General features: G+C 41.2%; 1 protein-coding gene across 1 annotated transcript in view; it reads right to left on the bottom strand.

Moving 5' to 3' along the window:
• The window catches only part of GRIN2B (glutamate ionotropic receptor NMDA type subunit 2B), a 519,238-nt gene that overhangs the window by 95,144 nt on the left and 401,299 nt on the right, over positions 1 to 22,795 (bottom strand). The window lies entirely within an intron of this gene.

Genomic DNA, 22,795 nt, shown 5'->3' with positions numbered 1-22,795 from the left:
ACCAGACCATCTTCTGTCCCCCAATATACCAGACCATCCTCTGTACCCCCAATAAACCAGACCATCCTCTATACCACCAATAAACCAGACTATCCTCTGTCCCCCAATAAACCAGACCATCCTCTGTACCCCCAATAAACCAGACCATCCTCTGTAACCCCAATAAACCAGACCATCCTCTGTACCACCAATAAACCAGACCATCCTCTGTACCCCCAATAAACCAGACCATCCTCTGTACCCCCAATAAACCAGACCATCCTCTGTACCCCCAATAAACAAGACATCCTCTGTACCACCAATAAACCAGACTATCCTCTGTACCCCCAATAAACCAGACCATCCTCTGTACCCCCAATAAACCAGACCATCCTCTGTACCCCCAATAAACCAGACCATCCTCTGTACCCCCAATAAACAAGACCATCCTCTGTACCACCAATAAACCAGACTATCCTCTGTACCCCCAATAAACCAGACCATCCTCTGTACCACCAATAAACCAGACCATCCTCTGAACCACCAATAAACCAGACCATCTTCTGTCCTCCAATAAACCAGACCATCTTCTGTCCCCCAATAAACCAGACCATCCTCTGTACCCCAATAAACCAGACCATCCTCTGTACCCCCAATAAACCAGACCATCCTCTGTAACCCCAATAAAACAGACCATCCTCTGTAACCCCAATAAACCAGACCATCCTCTGTCTACCAATAAACCAGACAATCTTCTGTCCCCCAATAAACCAGATCATCCTCTGTACCCCCAATAAACCAGACTATCCTCTGTCCCCCAATAAACCAGACCATCCTCTGTACCCCAATAAACCAGACCATCCTCTGTAACCCCAATAAACCAGACCATCCTCTGTACCCCCAATAAACCAGACCATCCGCTGTAACCCCAATAAACCAGACCATCCTCTGTACCACCAATAAACCAGACCATCCTCTGTACCCCCAATAAACCAGACCATCCTCTGTACCACCAATAAACCAGATCATCTTCTGTCTACCAATAAACCAGACCATCCTCTGTCTACCAATAAACCAGACCATCCTCTGAACCACCAAAAAACCAGACCATCCTCTGTACCCCCAATAAACCAGGCCATCCTCTGAACCACCAATAAACCAGACCATCTTCTGTCCCCCAATATACCAGACCATCCTCTGTACCCCCAATAAACCAGACCATCCTCTATACCACCAATAAACCAGACTATCCTCTGTCCCCCAATAAACCAGACCATCCTCTGTACCCCCAATAAACCAGACCATCCTCTGTAACCCCAATAAACCAGACCATCCTCTGTACCACCAATAAACCAGACCATCCTCTGTACCCCCAATAAACCAGACCATCCTCTGTACCCCCAATAAACCAGACTATCCTCTGTACCCCCAATAAACCAGACTTTCTGCCCCCCCCGAGAACATCTGTTGTCAATTTAAACCCCTTTCTGCCTTTATATTAATTCTATAAACAACCCTTAAAGGGACATAAAACACAATTTTATTCCTTCATGTTTCAGATAGAAAATGTGATTTTAAACAACTTTCCAGTTGACTTCTATTATTGAATTTGCTTTGTTCTCATTATAACCTTTGTTGAAAGGGATACATAGGTAGGCTCAGGAGCTGCCGATTGGTGGCTGTACATATATGCTTCATCTTATTGGCTCACCCAGTAAATCAGCTAGCTCCCAGTAGTAAATTGATACTTCTTCAACAAAGGATACCAAGAGAATGAAGCAAATAGATAATAAAATCACATCCCTTTAAAACTATTTACTACCCCTCACCTTATTAACCATTTCCTACCCAGGCTGTATTACTTCTACCATCATAAAGCCGCTCCCACTGTATTAACTCCTTCCTAACCTTACAACATTAGCTCTACACCATCATATGGTAATACAATCCTACATACACGGCGAGATTATGAGTTTTGCGTTAGAGGCTATGCGGTGCTAACGAGCAGTTTTCTCTCACCGCTCACTTCCCTACAGCTCTGGTATTACGAGTTTTTACAAACCCGTCGTTAAAAGACAAGAAGTGAGCGTTGAGCAAAATTTTACCGCACTCCAATACATGCTCTGCTTAAGTCAGCGGTTAGCTGGTTTTACGTGCTCGTGCACGATTTCCCCATAAACATCAATGGGGAGAGCAGGCTGAGAAAAAGTCTAACACCTGCCAAAAAGCAGCGTAAAACTCAGTAACGCAGCCCTATTGATTCCAATGGGGAAATAAAATTTATGTCTACACCTAACACCCTAACATGAACCCAGAGTCTAAAGATCCCTAATCTTACACTTATTAACCCCTAATCTGCCACCCCCAACATCTACATTATAGTTATGAACCCCTAATCTGCTGCCCCCAACATCGCCGACACCTACATTATATTTATTAACCCCTAATCTGCCGCCCCCAATGTCGCCGCAACCTACCTACATTTATTAACCCCTAATCTGCCGCCCCCAACATTGCCGCCACTATAATAAACATATTAACCCCTAAACCGCCGCACTCCCACCTCACAGACATTAGTTAAATATTATTAACCCCTAATCTGCCGTCCCTAACATCGCCGCCACCTACCTACATTTATTAACCCCTAATCTGCCGCCCCCAACGTCGCCACCACTATATTAAAGTTATTAACCCCTAAACCTAAAACCCACTAACAAATATAATTTAAATAAATCTAAATAAATATTCCTATCATTAACTAAATTATTCCTATTTAAAACTAAATTCTTACCTATAAAATAAACCATAATATAGCTACAATATAACTAATAGTTAAATTGTATCTAGCTTAGGGTTTATTTTTATTTTACAGGCAAGTTTGTATTTATTTTAACTAGGTAGAATAGTTATTAAATAGTTATTAACTATTTAATAACTACCTAGCTAAAATAAAGACAAATTTACCTGTACAATAAGTTACACTAACACCTAACACTGCAATATAATTAAATAAATTAACTAAATTAAATACAATTACCTAAATTAAATTAGCTAAAGTACAAAACCCCCCCACTAAAATACAGAAAATAATAAACAAATTACAGATATTTAAACTATTTATACCTAATCTAATAGCCCAATTAAAATAAAAAAAGCCCCCCCAAAATAAAAAAAAAACCCTAGCCTAAACTAAACTACCAATAGCCCTTAAAAGGGCCTTTTGCGGGGCATTGCCCCAAAGTACTCAGCTCTTTTACCTGTAAAAAAAAATTCAAACAACCCCCCCAACAGTAAAACCAACCACCCACACAACAAACCCCCCAAATAAAATACTATCTAAAAAACCTAAGCTCCCCATTGCCCTGAAAAGGGCATTTGGATGCGCATTGCCCTTAAAAGGGCAGTTAGCTCTTTTGCTGCCCAAACCCTAACCTAAAAATAAAACCCACCCAATACACCCTTAAAAAAACCTAACATTAACCCCCTGAAGATCGACTTACCGGGAGACGTCTTCATCCAAGCCGGGCCGAAGTCCTCAATGGAGTCAGGAGAAGTCTTCATCCAAGCCGGGCGAAGTGGTCCTCCAGACGGGCAGTAGTCTTCATCCATCCGGCGCGGAGCATCCTCTTCATCCGACGACTAAAGCTGAATGAAGGGTACCTTTAAAGGGACACTGAACCCACATTTTTTCTTTCGGGATTCAGATAGAGCATGCAGTTTTAAGCAACTTTTTAATTTACTCCTATGATCAATTTTCCTTCGTTCTCTTGCTATCTTTATTTGAAAAAGAACGCATCTAAGCTTTTTTTCTTGGTTCAGCACTCTGGACAGCACTTTTTTATTGGTGGATGAATTTATCCACCAATCAGCAAGGACAACCCAGGTTGTTCACTAAAAATGGGCCGGCATCTAAACTTACATTCTTGCATTTCAAATAAAGATACCAAGAGAATAAAGAAATTTGATAATAGGAGTAATTTAGAAAGTTGCTCAAAATGTCATGCTCTATCTGAATCACAAAAGATAAAATTTGGATTCAGTGTCCCTTTAAGTGACGTCATCCAAGATGGCGTCCCTTAGATTCCGATTGGCTGATATAATTCTATCAGCCAATCAAAATTAAGTTAGAAAAAATCCTATTGGCTGATGCAATCAGACAATAGGATTGAAGTTCAATCCCATTGGCTGATCCAATCAGCCAATAGAATTGAACTTCAATCCTATTGGCTGATTGCATCAGCCAACAGGATTTTGTCTACCTTAATTCCAATTGGCTGATAGAATTATATCAGCCAATCGGAATCTAAGGGACGCCATCTTGGATGACATATCTTGGATGACATCACTTAAAGGTACCTCCATTCAGCTTTAGTCGTCGGATGAAGAGGATGCTCCGCGTCGGATGTCTTGAAGATGGACCCACTCCGCGCCGGTTGGATGGAGATATAAGATGCTGTCTGGATGAAGACTTCTGCCCGTCTAGAGGACCACTTCGCCCGGCTTCGTTGAGGACTTCGGCCTGGCTTGGATGAAGATGTCTCCCGCTAAGTCGATCTTCAGGGGGTTAGTATAAGGTTTTTTTAAGGGTGTATTGGGAGGGTTTTAATTTTAGGTTAGGGTTTGGGCGGCAAAAGAGCCAACTGCCCTTTTAAGGGCAATGCCCATCCAAATGCCCTTTTCAGGGCACTGGGGAACTTAGTTTTTTTTAGATAGTTTTTTTATTTGGGGGGTTGGTTTTACTGTTGGGGGGTGTTTGTATTTTTTTTTTTTTACAGGTAAAAGAGCTGATTACTTTGGGGCAATGCCCCGCAAAAGGCCCTTTTAAGGGCTATTGGTAGTTTAGTTTAGGCTAGGGTTTTTTTTTATTTTGGGGGGCTTTTTTATTTTAATAGGGCTATTAGATTACGTGTAATTAGTTTAAATATCTGTAATTGTTTATTATTTTCTGCAATTTAGTGGGGTTTTTTGTACTTTAGCTAATTTAATTTAGGTAATTGTATTTAATTTAGTTAATTTATTTAATTATATTGTAGTGTTAGGTGTTAGTGTAACTTAGGTTAGGTTTTATTTTACAGGTACTTTTGTATTTATTTTAGCTAGGTAGTTATTAAATAGTTAATAACTATTTAGTAACTATTCTACCTAGTTAAAATAAATACAAAGTTGCCTGTAAAAAAAAAAAAAAACCCTAAGCTAGCTACAATGTAACTATTAGTTATATTGTAGCTAGCTTAGGGTTTATTTTATAGGTAAGTATTTAGTTTTAAATAGGAATAATTTAGTTAATGATAGGAATTTTTATTTATAAATTATATTTAAGTTAGTGGGTGTTAGGTTTAGGGGTTAAAAACTTTAATATAGTGGCGGTGACGTTGGGGGCGGCAGATTAGGGGTTAATAAATGTAGGTAGGTGGCGGCGAGGTTAGGGACGGCAGATTAGGGGTTAATAATATTTAACTAATGTTTGCGCGGCGGGAGTGCGGCGGTTTAGGGGTTAATATGTTTATTATAGTGGCGGCGGAGTTGGGGGCGGCAGATTAGGGGTTAATAAATGTAGGTAGGTTGCGGCGACATTGGGGGTGGCAGATTAGGGGTCAATATATATAATGTAGGTGTCGGTGATGTTGGGGGCGGCAGATTAGGGGTTAATAAATATAATGTAGGTGTCGGTGATGTTGGGGGCAGCAGATTAGGGGTTCATAAGTATAATGTAGGTGGCTGCTGTGTCCGGAGATGCAGATTAGGGGTTAAAATTTTTATTATAGTATTTGCGATGCGGGAGGGCCTCAGTTTAGGGGTTAATAGGTAGTTTATGGGTGTAAGTGTACTTTTTAGCACTTTAGTTATGAGTTTTATGTTACGGCGTTGTACCATAAAACTCTTAACTACTGACTTATAAATGCGTTAGGGATCTTGACAGGGTAGGGTGTACCGCTCACTTTTTGGCCTCCCAGGACAGACTCGTAATACCGGCGCTATGGAAGTCCCATAGAAAAAAGACTTTACAAAGTTTACGTAAGTCGTTTTGCGGTAAGGACAAAGAAGTGTGTGGTGACCCTACACCTTCAAGACTCGTAATAGCAGCGGGCTTAAAAAAGCAGCGTTAGGACCTCTTAACACTGCTTTTTTACCCTAACGCACGACTCGTAATCTAGCCGAATATCTCTACACAGTGATTGTTCAGATCAGACCACAGTTCATTTACATTTGTCCCTTATTGGTCACATCCAAGAGGACAGCAACATGAGTTAAAGGGACAGTCTAGTCCAAATGTAACTTTCATGATTCAGATAGGGCAGTCATTTTAAACAACTTTCAAATTTACTTTTATCACAACGTTTGCTTGATATTCTTTGTTGAAGGCTAAACCTAGATAGGCTCATATGCTAATTTATTAGCCCTTTAAGGCCGCCTATTATTTCAGTGCATTTGACAGTTTTTCACAGCTAGAGGGCGTTATATACAGCATACACTCACATAGTATAACATACTACATCAGTCTAATATACAGCACACACTTACATAGTATAACATGCACCACAGCAATCTAATATACAGCACACACTCACATAGCATAACATGCACCACAGCAGTCTAATATACAGCGCACACTCACATAGCATAACATGCACCACAGCAGTCTAATATACTGCACACACTTACATAGTATAACAGACCACAGCAGTCTAATATACAGCACACACTAACATAGTATAACATGCACCACAGCAGTCTAATATACAGCACACACTAACATAGTATAACATGCACCACCGCAGTCTAATATACAGTACACACTCACATAGAACAACATGCACCACAGCAGTCTAATATACAGCACACACTTACACTGTATAACATGCACCACAGCAGTTTAATATGCAGCACACACTCACATTGTATAACATGCACCACAGCAGTTTAATATGCAGCACACACTCACATTGTATAACATGCACCACAGCAGTCTTATATACAGCACACACTCACATAGTATAACATGCACTACAGCAGTCTAATATACAGCACACACTAACATAGTATAACATGCACCACCGCAGTCTAATATACAGTACACACTCACATAGTACAACGTGCACCACAGCAGTCTAATATACAGCACACACTTACATTGTATAACATGCACCACAGCAGTCTAATATACAGCACACACTCACATAGTATAACATGCACCACAGCAGTTTAATATGCAGCACACACTCACATTGTATAACATGCACCACAGCAGTTTAATATACAGCACGCACTTACATTGTATAACATGCACCACAGCAGTATAATATGCAGCACACACTCACATAGTATAACATGCACCACAGCAGTCTAATATACAGCACACACTCACATAGTATAACAGACCAGAGCAGTCTAATATACAGCACACACTTACATAGTATAACAGACCACAGCAGTCTAATATACAGCACACACTCACATAGTATAACATACCACATCAGTCTAATATACAGCACACACTCACATAGTATAACATGCACCACAGCAGTTTAATATACAGCACACACTCACATAGTATAACATGCACCACAGCAGTCTAATATACAGCACACACTTACATAGTATAACAGACCACAGCAGTCTAATATACAGCACACACTCACATAGTATAACATACCACATCAGTCTAATATACAGCACACACTCACATAGTATAACATGCACCACAGCAGTCTAATATAGAGCACACACTCACATAGTATAACATGCACCACAGCAGTTTAATATACAGCACGCACTTACATTGTATAACATGCACCACAGCAGTATAATATACAGCACACACTCACATAGTATAACATGCACCACAGCAGTTTAATATACAGCACACACTCACATAGTATAACATGCACCACAGCAGTTTAATATACAGCACACACTTACATTGTATAACATGCACCACAGCAGTCTAATATACAGCACACACTCACATAGTATAACATGCACCACAGCAGTCTAATATACAGCACACACTCACATAGTATAACATGCACCACATCAGTCTAATATACAGCACACACTCACATAGTATAACATGCACCACAGCAGTCTAATATACAGCACACACTCACATAGTATAACATATCACAGCAGTCTAATATACAGCACACACTCACATAGTATAACATGCACCACATCAGTCTAATATACAGCACACACTCACATAGTATAACATGCACCACATCAGTGTAATATACAGCACACACTCACATAGTATAACATACCACATCAGTCTAATATACAGCACACACTTACATTGTATAACATGCACCACAGCAGTCTAATATACAGCACACACTTACATAGTATAACAGACCACAGCAGTCTAATATACAGCACACACTTACATTGTATAACATGCACCACAGCAGTCTAATATACAGCACACACTCACATAGTATAACATGCACCACAGCAGTCTAATATACAGCACACACTCACATAGTATAACATATACCACAGCAGTCTAATATACAGCACACACTCACATAGTATAACATGCACCACAGCAGTCTAATATACAGCACACACTCACATAGTATAACATGCACCACAGCAGTCTAATATACAGCACACACTCACATAGTATAACATGCACCACAGCAGTCTAATATACAGCACACACTCACATTGTATAACATGCACCACAGCAGTCTAATATACAGCACACACTCACATAGTATAACATGCACCACAGCAGTCTAATATACAGCACACACTTACATTGTATAACATGCACCACAGAAGTTTAATATACAGCACACACTCACATAGTATAACATGCACCACAGCAGTTTAATATACAGTACACACTCACATAGTATAACATGCACCACAGCAGTCTAATATACAGCACACACTTACATAGTATAACAGACCACAGCAGTCTAATATACAGCACACACTAACATAGTATAACATGCACCACAGAAGTCTAATATACAGCACACACTCACATAGTATAACATGCACCACAGCAGTCTAATATACAGCACACACTCACATAGTATAACATGCACCACAGCAGTCTAATATACAGCACACACTTACATAGTATAACAGACCACAGCAGTCTAATATACAGCACACACTCACATTGTATAACATGCACCACAGCAGTTTAATATGCAGCACACACTCACATTGTATAACATGCACCACAGCAGTCTAATATACAGCACACACTCACATAGTATAACATGCACCACAGCAGTCTAATATACAGCACACACTCACATAGTATAACATATAGAACAGCAGTCTAATATACAGCACACACTCACATAGTATAACATGCACCACAGCAGTCTAATATACAGTACACACTCACATAGTATAACATGCACCACAGCAGTCTAATATACAGCACACACTTACATAGTATAACAGACCACAGCAGTCTAATATACAGCACACACTCACATTGTATAACATGCACCACAGCAGTTTAATATGCAGCACACACTCACATAGTATAACATGCACCACAGCAGTCTAATATGCAGCACACACTCACATAGTATAACATGCACCACAGCAGTCTAATATACAGTACACACTCACATAGTATAACATGCACCACAGCAGTCTAATATACAGCACACACTTACATAGTATAACAGACCACAGCAGTCTAATATACAGCACACACTCACATTGTATAACATGCACCACAGCAGTTTAATATGCAGCACACACTCACATTGTATAACATGCACCACAGCAGTCTAATATACAGCACACACTCACATAGTATAACATGCACCACAGCAGTCTAATATACAGTACACACTCACATAGTATAACATGCACCACAGCAGTCTAATATACAGCACACACTTACATAGTATAACAGACCACAGCAGTCTAATATACAGCACACACTCACATTGTATAACATGCACCACAGCAGTTTAATATGCAGCACACACTCACATAGTATAACATGCACCACAGCAGTCTAATATACAGTACACACTCACATAGTATAACATGCACCACAGCAGTCTAATATACAGCACACACTTACATAGTATAACAGACCACAGCAGTCTAATATACAGCACACACTCACATTGTATAACATGCACCACAGCAGTTTAATATGCAGCACACACTCACATTGTATAACATGCACCACAGCAGTCTAATATACAGCACACACTCACATAGTATAACATGCACCACAGCAGTCTAATATACAGCACACACTCACATAGTATAACATATAGAACAGCAGTCTAATATACAGCACACACTCACATAGTATAACATGCACCACAGCAGTCTAATATACAGCACACACTTACATTGTATAACATGCACCACAGCAGTCTAATATACAGCACACACTCACATAGTATAACATGCACCACAGCAGTCTAATATACAGCACACACTCGCATAGTATAACATGCACCACAGCAGTTTAATATACAGCACACACTCACATAGTATAACATGCACCACAGCAGTCTAATATACAGCACACACTTACATTGTATAACATGCACCACAGCAGTCTAATATACAGCACACACTCACATAGTATAACATGCACCACAGCAGTCTAATATACAGCACACACTCACATTGTATAACATATACCACAGCAGTCTAATATACAGCACACACTCACATAGTATAACATATACCACAGCAGTCTAATATACAGCACACACTCACATAGTATAACATGCACCACAGCAGTCTAATATACAGCACACACTCACATAGTATAACATGCACCACAGCAGTTTAATATACAGCACACACTCACATAGTATAACATGCACCACAACAGTCTAATATACAGCACACACTTACATTGTATAACATGCACCACAGCAGTCTAATATACCGCACACACTCACATAGTATAACATATACCACAGCAGTCTAATATACAGCACACACTTACATTGTATAACATGCACCACAGAAGTCTAATATACAGCACACACTCACATAGTATAACATGCACCACTGCAGTCTAATATACAGCACACACTCACATAGTATAACATGCACCACAGCAGTCTAATATACAGCACACACTCACATAGTATAACATGCACCACAGCAGTCTAATATACAGCACACACTCACATAGTATAACATGCACCACAGCAGTCTAATATACAGCACACACTCACATAATATAACATATACCACAGCAGTCTAATATACAGCACACACTCACATAGTATAACATGCACCACAGCAGTCTAATATAGTGCACACACTCACATAGTATAACATGCACCACAGCAGTCTAATATACAGCACACACTTACATAGTATAACAGACCACAGCAGTCTAATATACAGCACACACTCACATAGTATAACATGCACCACAGCAGTCTAATATACAGCACACACTCACATAGTACAACATGCACCACAGCAGTCTAATATACAGCACACACTCACATAGTATAACATGCACCACAGCAGTCTAATATACAGCACACACTCACATAGTATAACATACCACAGCAGTCTAATATACAGCACACACTCACATAGTATAACATGCACCACAGCAGTCTAATATACAGCACACACTCACATAGTATAACATATAGAACAGCAGTCTAATATACAGCACACACTCACATAGTATAACATGCACCACAGCAGTCTAATATACAGCACACACTCACATAGTATAACATATAGAACAGCAGTCGAATATACAGCACACACTCACATAGTATAACATGCACCACAGCAGTCTAATATACAGCACACACTCACATAGTATAACATGCATCACAGCAGTCTAATATACAGCACACACTTACATTGTATAACGTGCACCACAGCAGTTTAATATACAGCACACACTCACATAGTATAACATGCACCACAGCAGTCTAATATAGAGCACACACTCACATAGTATAACATGCACCACAGCAGTTTAATATGCAGCACACACTCACATTGTATAACATGCACCACAGCAGTCTAATATACAGAACACACTCACATAGTATAACATACCACAGCAGTCTAATATACAGCACACACTCACATTGTATAACATGCACCACAGCAGTCTAATATACAGCAAACACTCACATAGTATAACATACCACATCAGTCTAATATACAGCACACACTCACATAGTATAACATGCACCACAGCAGTCTAATATACAGCACACACTCACGTAGTATAACATATAGAACAGCAGTCTAATATACAGCACACACTCACATAGTATAACATGCACCACAGCAGTCTAATATACAGCACACACTCACATAGTATAACATGCACCACAGCAGTCTAATATACAGCACACACTCACATAGTATAACATGCACCACAGCAGTCTAATATACAGCACACACTCACATAGTATAACATGCACCACAGCAGTCTAATATACAGCACACACTCACATAGTATAACAGACCACAGCAGTCTAATATACAGCACACACTCACATAGGATAACATGCACCACAGCAGTCTAATATACAGCACACACTCACATAGTATAACATATACCACAGCAGTTTAACGATGAACAGATATTGCACTTCACTTTCTCCTCACTCCTCATCAAGGAGGCAAAAGAAAATGACTAAGAATCATGGGAAGTGAGAGAGATTAAAACTCTGGTGCATTGTGGTGCCTTTTGCTTTCTTCTAGTAGTCAGGAGGGGAATTCTCACACATGATGACCTGTAGTATAGAGCTCTCCAAGGTGCTGAACAATATAAAAGTGTAGTATAGAGCGCTCCAAGGTGCGGAACAATATAAAAGTGTAGTATAGAGCTCTCCAAGGTGCTGAACAATATAAAAGTGTAATATAGAGCGCTCCAAGGTTCTGAACAATATAAAAGTGTAGTATAGAGCTCTCCAAGGTGCGGAACAATATAAAAGTGTAGTATAGAGTTCTTCAAGGTGCTGAACAATATAAAAGTGTAGTATAGAGTTCTCCAAGGTGCTGAACAATATAAAAGTGTAGTATAGAGCTCTCCAGGGTGCCGAACAATATAAAAGTGTAGTATAGAGCTCTCCAATGTGCTGAACAATATAAAAGTGTAGTATAGAGTGCTCCAAGGTGCTGAACAATATAAAAGTGTAGTATAGAGCTCTCCAAGGTGCGGAACAAAATAAAAGTGTAGTATAGAGCTCTCCAAGGTGCTGAACAATATAAAAGTGTAGTATAGAGCTCTCCAAGGTGCAGAACAATATAAAAGTGTAGTATAGAGCTCTCCAAGGTGCGGAACAATATAAAAGTGTAGTATAGAGCTCTCCAAGGTGCTGAACAATATAAAGGTGTAGTATAGAGCTCTCCAAGGTGCTGAACAATATAAAAGTGTAGTATAGAGCTCTCCAAGGTGCTGAACAATATAAAAGTGTAGTATAGAGCTCTCCAAGGCGCTGAACAATATAAAAGTTTAGTATAGAGCTCTCCAGGGTGCGGAACAATATAAAAGTGTAGTACAGAGCTCTCCAAGGTGCGGAACAATATAAAAGTGTAGTACAGAGCTCTCCAAGGTGCTGAACAATATAAAAGTGTAGTATAGAGCTCTCCAAGGTGCTGAACAATATAAAAGTGTAGTATAGAGCTCTCCAAGGTGCTGAACAATATAAAAGTGTAGTATAGAGGTCTCCAATGTGCTGAACAATATAAAAGTGTAGTATAGAGCTCTCCAAGGTGCTGAACAATATAAAAGTGTAGTATAGAGCTCTCCAGGGCGCTGAACAATATAAAAGTGTAGTATAGAGCTCTCCAAGGTGCGGAACAATATAAAAGTGTAGTATAGAGCTCTCTAAGGTGCTGAACAATATAAAAGTGTAGTATGGAGTTCTCCAAGGTGCTGAACAATATAAAAGTGTAGTATAGAGCTCTCCAAGGTGCTGAACAATATAAAAGTGTAGTATAGAGCTCCCCAAGGTGCTGAACAATATAAAAGTGTAGTATAGAGCTCTCCAGGGTGCTGAACAATATAAAAGTGTAGTATAGGGCTCTCCAAGGTGCTGAACAATATAAAAGTGTAGTATAGAGCTCTCCAAGGTGCTGAACAATATAAAAGTGTAGTATAGAGCTCTCCAGGGTGCTGAACAATATAAAAGTGTAGTATAGAGCTCTCCAGGGTGCTGAACAATATAAAAGAGTAGTATAGAGCTCTCCAAGGTGCTGAACAATATACAAGTGTAGTATAGAGGTTTCCAAGGCGCTGAACAATATAAAAGTGTAGTATAGAGCTCTCCAAGGTGCTGAACAATATAAAAATGTAGTATAGAGCTCTCCAGGGCGCTGAACAATATAAAAGTGTAGTATAGAGCTCTCCAAGGTGCGGAACAATATAAAAGTGTAGTATAGAGCTCTCTAAGGTGCTGAACAATATAAAAGTGTAGTATGGAGTTCTCCAAGGTGCTGAACAATATAAAAGTGTAGTATAGAGCTCTCCAAGGTGCTGAACAATATAAAAGTGTAGCATAGAGCTCCCCAAGGTGCTGAACAATATAAAAGTGTAGTATAGAGCTCTCCAGGGTGCTGAACAATATAAAAGTGTAGTATAGAGCTCTCCAAGGTGCTGAACAATATAAAAGTGTAGTATAGAGCTCTCCAAGGTGCTGAACAATATAAAAGTGTAGTATAGAGCTCTCCAGGGTGCTGAACAATATAAAAGTGTAGTATAGAGCTCTCCAGGGTGCTGAACAATATAAAAGAGTAGTATAGAGCTCTCCAAGGTGCTGAACAATATACAAGTGTAGTATAGAGGTCTCCAAGGCGCTGAACAATATAAAAGTGTATTATAGAGCTCTCCAAGGTGCTGAACAATATAAAAGTGTAGTATAGAGCTCTCCAGGGCGCTGAACAATATAAAAGTGTAGTATAGAGCTCTCCAAGATGCGGAACAATATAAAAGTGTAGTATAGAGCTCTCTAAGCTAAGGTGCTGAACAATATAAAAGTGTAGTATGGAGTTCTCCAAGGTGCTGAACAATATAAAAGTGTAGTATAGAGCTCTCCAAGGTGCTGAACAATATAAAAGTGTAGTATAGAGCTCCCCAAGGTGCTGAACAAAATAAAAGTGTAGTATAGAGCTCTCCAAGGTGTTGAACAATATAAAAGTGTAGTATAGAGCTCTCCAGGGTGCTGAACAATATAAAAGAGTAGGATAGAGCTCTCCAAGGTGCTGAACAATATAAAAGTGTAGTATAGAGCGCTCCAAGGTGCTGAACAATATAAAAGTGTAGTATAGAGCTCTCCAAGGTGCTGAACAATATAAAAGTGCAGTATAGAGCTCTCCAAGGTGCTGAACAATATAAAAGTGTAGTATAGAGCTCTCCAAGGTGCTGAACAAAATAAAAGTGTAGTATAGAGCTCTCCAAGGTGTTGAACAATATAAAAGTGTATTATAGAGCTCTCCAAGGTGCTGAACAATATAAAAGTGTAGTATAGAGCTCCCCAAGGTGCTGAACAATATAAAATTGCTTAATAATGTTGAACTGAACTACTGAGGCAAAATGATTAAGAAGTACTGAGGGCATTGTGGAGCTCAGAGATAGTGAACTTTGGGTTATAACAGCATGCAATAATAATATTATATACATATGCCTGATGAAAACATTTAAGAGCTTCTGATTCAATGACGTTTAATGAACTTCATTGACCATTCACTATCTTCTGTCTCCGATTCCTGCCACTACAGAGACTGTAGCATATATATGTTAAAAACATTTATATGATACAAGCTTTAACAAAATTACTATTAAAGTGGAAAACTCACTTGTTCAGTTGTATTTGGTATGAGTGTCTATGTGTGTGTGAGTGTATGTGTGTGTGCGGTGTGTGTATGTGTGTGTGAGTGTATGTGTGTGTGTGGTGTGTGTATGTGTGTGTGAGTGTATGTGTGTGTGAGTGTATGTGTGTGTGCGTGTATGTGTGTGTGAGCATGGGTGTGCATGTGTGTGTATGTGTGTGTGCGAGTGTGTGCGCATGTGTGTGTATGTGTGTGCGCGAGTAGGTGGTGGTCTTATTTAATCCTTCAAAATGAAAACAGAACACATACTTTCACTGGTTCCTGGATTTAGTTATCAAACTTATTCAAGATTAAAGTCAGTAGAATAAAGTGATAGAAGGGCAACTGGATTTTATGCAATAGACTTTTTGACAATTTAATATATTATTATTCGGCCATTATTTAAGAACATTTTTCATGCTGATTTGTATAAATTTTAGATAGAGAAAGAGAGAGGGACAAAGAGAGGGGGGAGAGAGAGATAGAAAGAGAGGGAGAGAGATACAGAGAGAGAAAGAAAGAAACAGAGAGAGAGAGAAAGAAAGGGAGAAAGGGGCAGAGAGACAGAAAGAGAGGAGAGAGAGCAAGAGAGAGAGAGAGGGTGAGAAAGAGAGACAGAGAAAGAAAGAGAGAGAGAGAGAGGGAGTGAGAAAGAGAGAGGGGGAGAGAGAAAGAGAGACAGAAAGAGGGGAGAGAGAAAGAGAGGAGAGATAGAGAGAGAGAGAGTGAGAGAGAGAAAGAAAGAGAGGGTGAGAGAGAAAGAGAGAGAAAGCGAGAGAGAGAGAGAGAAAGCGAGAGAGAGAGAGAAAGCGAGAGAGAGAGAGAGAAAGAGAGAGATAAAGGGAGAGAGAGAAAGAGAGAGAAAGAAAGGGGGAGAGAGAGACAGAAAGAGAAAAGGAGAGAGAGCAAGAGAGAGAGAGAGAGAGAGGATAAGAAAAGAGAGACAGAGAGAGAGGGGGAAGTGAGAAAGAGAGACAGAAAGAGAGAGAGAGAAAGAGGGGGGAGGGAGAGAGAGACACAGAAAGAGAGAAGGAGAGAAAGCAAAAGAGAGAAAGGGCGAGAAAGAGAGACAGAGAGAGAACGAGAGAGAGTCCACGGCTTCATTCCTTACTGTTGGGAAGTACAACACCTGGCCACCTGGAGGAGGCAAAGACACCCCAGCCGAAGGCTTAAATATCCCTCCCACTTCCTCATTACCCCAGTCATTCTGCCGAGGGATCAAGGAAAAGTAGGAAAAACATTAGGGTATAAATGGTGCCAGAAGAATAAAATAAATAATAGGGGACCGCCCATAAACAAGAAGAAAACAGGCAGGGGGCCGTGGACTCTCCTTATCCCGAAGGAAAGGAATTTATCTGGTAAGCATAAATTATGTTTTCCTTCCTAAGATAGGGAGAGTCCACGGCTTCATTCCTTACTGTTGGGAAAACTATACCCAAGCTTCAGAGGACAATGAATGAATAACAGGAGGGAACAAAAAGGGAGAAGCGGACCCTATTCTGAGAGCACCACAGCCTGCAAAACTTTTCTCCTGAAAGCTGCTTCAGCCGAAGCAAAAACATAAAACTTGTAAAATTTTGAAAAAGTATGTAAGGAGGACCAGGTAGCCGCCTTACAAATCTGATCCATAGAGGCCTCGTTCTTAAAGGCCCAAGAGGAAGCCACTGCTCTAGTGGAATGAGCCGTTATCCTCTCAGGAGGACGATATCCCGCTGTCTCGTAAGATAAGCAGATGACACTCCTTAACCAAAAAGATAGGTAAGTCAAAGTAGCCTTCTGCCCCTTACACGTCCCTGAATAGCCAACAAACAAAGAGGAAGATTGTCTAAACTCCTTAGTAGCCTGAAGATAGAACTTCAAGGCGTGAACCACATCCAAATTGTGAAGTAAGCGTTCCTTCGATGAAGGATTAGGACACAAGGAAGGAACCACAATCTCCTGATTGATGTTGCGATCTGACACAATCTTAGGAAGAAAACCTAATTTAGTATGTAAAACTGCCTTATCTGCATGAAAAAAAGGGGCTCACATTGCAATAGCCAATAAAAAGAGAACCTTCCAAGATAACAATTTAATCAACGGTTTGCAGAGGCTCAAACGGTACCTGTTGCAAAACCAGAAGAACAATATTTAAATACAGGTCTGATCCTAATCAGAGTCTTAACAAAGGACTGCACGTCTGGAAGTTCAGCCAGTCTCTTGTGGAATAAAACCGACAGGGCTGAAATCTGTCCCCTCAGGGAACTAGCAGAAAGGCCCTTCTCCAGCCCATTGTCAGGGTGCCAGGAATCAGACTGAGACGAGAAGTGCAAAAATAATCACACCTTTATTAATAACAAAGAAATAAAAAGTCCACAAGTCAAATAACAAGCCAGGAGTCAAAGCCAGAGCTGGTAGTCAGACGAGCCGAGTCAGGAGCCAAAGCGAGTAGTCAGACGAGACGAATCAGGAACCAGGAGGGACGTCAGACAGCCAGGAAATACATAGGAACAGGAACTCACAAACAGGTCTGAGACAACGCAAGGGCAAAGCATACTGAACAGAGGCCCTTTAAATAATAAGTGATGACATCACAATACTGAGACTGCAACCTGTCTCACACGGATGATGTACACCAGTCCGGCCATAAGAGGGCGTGCAAGAAATGAACAGCATCAGACACTCTGCACCAGATTCAATAAGAGGTAAGTAAAATGGCTGCCAGGTGCACATGGCAAACAAAGCAGGGGAAAAACCCTGACACCCATTCTGTAGAAAAGATAAAATACTGGCAACCTTAACTCTGTGCCAGGAAAAACCACGCTCTTCAAACCAGAATAAGTAGGTCCTCCACACCTTGTGGTAGATACGCCGAGTAACTGGTTTACAAGCTTGAATAAGAGTATCAATGACACTCTCAGAGAAACCTCTCTTGGCTAAGACTAAGCGTTCAATCTCCACGCAGTCAGCCTCAGAGAATCTAGATTTTGATGAACAAATGGACCTTGTATCAGCAGGTCTCTGCAACAAGGTAACTTCCACGGAAGAGATGAGGACATCCCCACTAGACCCGTGAACCACGTCCTTCGTGGCCACGATGGAGCAATTAGGATTACTGATACCCACTCCTGCTTGATGCGGTCCACCACTCGAGGAAGAAGCGGTAATGGAGGAAAAAGATATATTAGTTTGAACCTCCAGGGCACTGCTAGTGCACCTATTAGATCTGCTTGGGGATCTCTCGACCCGTACCTGGGTAGCTTGGTATTGAGACGGGACGCCATGAGAACTATCTCCGGTGTCCTTCACTTTCTGAGTATCTCTGCGTACACCTCGGGATGAAGAGACCATTCCCCTGGATGGAAGGATTGCCTGCTGAGAAAATCCGCCTCCCAGTTGTCCACACCCGGAATGTGGATTGCTGACAGTGAACAGCTGTGGGCCTCCGCCCACTCCAGAATTTGAGCTATTTCCTTCATCGCCAAGGAACTTCTCATCCCCCCCCCTGATGGTTGATACTAGCCACCAAGGTTATATTATGTGATTGGAATCTGATAAACTGGGACGAACCCAGAAGTGGCCAAGCCTTCAAGGCCTTGAAGATTGCCGTAGTTACAAAATATTGATTGGGAGGGAGGACTCCTCCTGAGTCCACAACCCCTGTGCCTTCCTGGCACCCCAAACCGCTCCCCATCCGGATAGGCTTGCGTCCGTAGTCACAATTTCCCAGGATGGTCTTAAGAAGCATGTCCCTCAGGACAGATGATCTGGATAGAGCCACCAAGAGAGCAATTCTCTCGACCAGCTGTCTAATGCAATCTGTTCCACTGCCTCAGCATGCACAGTTGTAAAAGTCTGAGACAGAACCTGGCAAAAGGAATGATGTCCATTCAGGACACCATGAGACCAATCACCTTCATACACTGAACCACAGAGGGACTCAAGGAGGTCCGGAGGGCAAGACATGCCGAAGTTAGCTTGCAACGTCTCTGGTCTGTTAGAAATATCCTCATGGATATGGAGTCTATTATAGTACCCAGGAATTCCACCCTGGAACTTGGGATAAGAGAACTCTTTTCCATGTTTATCTTCCATCCATGTGATCGAAGAAGACTGAGAAGGGACTCCGATAATTCTTCCGCATGACGAAAGGATGGTGCTTGCACCAGAATATCATCCAAGTATGGGCTACTGCAATACCCTTAGTTCTGGCAAAGGCTAGAAGAGCCCCCAGAACCTTTGTAAAGATTCTTGGAGCAGTAGCTAGGCCAATGAACTGGAGGTGCTAGTCCAGGAATGCAAATCTCAGGAACTGAAAGTGTTCCCTGTGGATTGGAGCATGAAGGTAAGAGTGCTTCAGATAGTGGTCATAAACTGGCCTTCCTGAATTAAAGGAAGGATAAACCTTATCGTCTCCATCTTGAAGGAAGGGACACTGAGAAATTTGTTTAAGCACTGAAGGTCCAGAATTGGGCGGAAAATTCCCTCCTTCTTTGGAACCACGAAAAGGTTTGAATAAAACCCCAAACCTCTTTCTTCGATAGACAGCAACTCCTAAGGAGGATAGATCCCGGACGCACCCTAGAAAGGCATAACTCTTTTCTGGTCTAGTAGACAGATTCGAGAGAAGGAATCTGCCCATTGGTGGATGAGATTTGAAGCCTATCTTGTATCCCTGAGATACCACCTCCAAAACCCACGGATCCTGTACGTCCTTGAACCAGGCGTCTGAAAAAAGTCTGCCCCTACACGATCCTGGATCGGGGGCCGCCCCTTCATGCCGATGTTTTCGGCAGGCTTCTTATTCTTGGATTTATTCCAGAAGTGACTCGGCTTCCAAGTACTCTTAGGTTGCTAAGGCATGGAGGAGGATTACTGTTGTTGGGATTTGTCAGAACGAAAGGAACAAAAATTAGAAGATTGTCATCCTTTAGACTTGTTCTTCTTATCTTGAGTTAGAAAGGCACCCTTGCCTCCGGTAACCGTAGAAATTATGGAGTCCAGGCCTGGACCAAATAAAATCTTTCCCTTGAAGGGAAGAGAAAGGAGTCTGGACTTAGAAGTCATATCCGCAGACCAAAACTTCAACCAGAGCACCCGGCGGGCTAGGACCGCAAAGCCAGAGGCCTTTGCATTTAGGCGAATAGCTTGCATGTTCGCATCACAGATAACAGAATTAGCAATTCTCAGAGCTTTAATTCTGTCTTGAATATCCTCGAGGGGAGACTCCACCTCAATGAGTTCCAATAAAGAGTCGCACCAGTAGGTAGCCGCTCCGGCAACCGCAGCCGCCAGTTGAAACAAAAATCCCATATAATGAAACATCTTTCTCAGAAAGGTCTCCATTTTCTTATCCATTGGCTCTCTGAATGAAGAACTATCCTCAAGTGGTATAGTAGTACATTTAGCAAGCATAGAGATTGCACCATCCACCTTAGGAATGGAGCCCCACAAATCCAGTTGAGAATCCTGGACTGGGAACAACTTTTTAAAAGTAGACAAGGGGGAAAAGGAAGAACCAATTCTTTCCCATTTGTTCTTAATAATGTTCGCTATCTGAACTGGCACAGGAAAAGTCAAAGGAACTTTCTTGTCTTTGCAAACTCTGTCTAACTTAGGTATCATAGGTTCTTCAGGTAGCGTGGCCTCTGGAACCTCTAACGTAGACAGAACCTCCTTTAATAAAAAACGCAAGTGCTCAATTTTAAATCTAAAGGAAGGTTTCTCCACAGCAGGAGGCTTAAACGCTAAGGACTCCGACCCAGAAAGTTCACCCTCTAAAGCTACAGAGGTTAACTCATCATCGGAATACTGGGACATAATAGCTAAATCCGATAAATATTTAGATGACTCTGGGTCAGGAGAGCTATGTTTAACCTTTCTCTTGCGTTTGTTAGAGCGAGGTAATCACTGAGGACCGCAGACACCACCATTTGCAACTGCGTGGCTAAGTCTGCAGGAAGAAGGCCCCCTCCGGATGGAGGATTAGATGTACTACGGGGAACTGCATGTGGAGTAGATAATGTAGCAAGGGTAGTAATCTCACGGGACGCCGAGTCCTAAGAGGTAGATGACTCAGAGGGACTAAGAGCCTTAGCAGGGTTGTCTCCCTTCTTAGACTTTATAACGGTGTTAAGACATGTGGAACATAATTGAGTGGGTGGGAAAACCACGGCCTTCTCACAATATAAACAGGTATGATTTAGTACAGAAGGAGTACCTTCTAACATGTCAGAGTACTCCATAGCTCAGGTTATACCCCCAGAAGGAGACAAATAAAAAAAAATTCTATAATAGAAAACTGCACCTTTATACTCCCAAATGGCTGGGGCACTCACCACCTCCTTGACCCAGACAGTTAACAGAGGAAACGCTCTCCTCAGGTACAAGTCTCAGCCGGAATGGAGGAAATGATCATAGACCACACCCGGTCACATGGAGTACAAGACAGTACTTCCCCTGTTATTACAAGTAAAGCAAGTAATAGGAGCTGTGCAACACTTTCAAAAATGAAAGTGAAACCTAAAAGTGAAACCTGTTTGTTCCAGCCAAAAACACAGTCTATCAGCCCAGAGAAAAATCACACAAAGCAGCATGTAAATAATTAATACACTGATTAATTAACCCCAACTGTTCAATAAACCCCCTTCAGAGGATATTAACCCTGGATCCTACCCTGTTATAGAGTTTTATGTGTAAAAATTGAAACAATCTTACCTCCAGGACCCATGCTGTGGAGCAGAACACCGCCTCTCAAGTGTGGCAGTCTTATACCAGTGCTCCTGGCATGGACTTGAGTGAGAGAAAGCAGGCAGTGAAACTCGTCAACACTGATTGCTAAGGAGCTGTTAGGAGTAGTCTGGATGATTTTGCAGAAAAACATTCCCTGCATCTCCAGACTCTAACTTTTATCAATACTCTCACTGAGAGGTTGACATGACTACTTAAAACTCCAGTCCTATCTCGAAGGGCAGATACCCTTTTCCAGGACTCTCCGAATCTTCTGACACTTCTCTGTCACCTC

This window comes from Bombina bombina, chromosome 7 (assembly GCF_027579735.1).
Source record: "Bombina bombina isolate aBomBom1 chromosome 7, aBomBom1.pri, whole genome shotgun sequence".
In the NCBI taxonomy this organism is placed as follows: Eukaryota; Metazoa; Chordata; class Amphibia; order Anura; family Bombinatoridae; genus Bombina; species Bombina bombina.
This window is presented reverse-complemented; position numbering and strand designations above follow the sequence as displayed.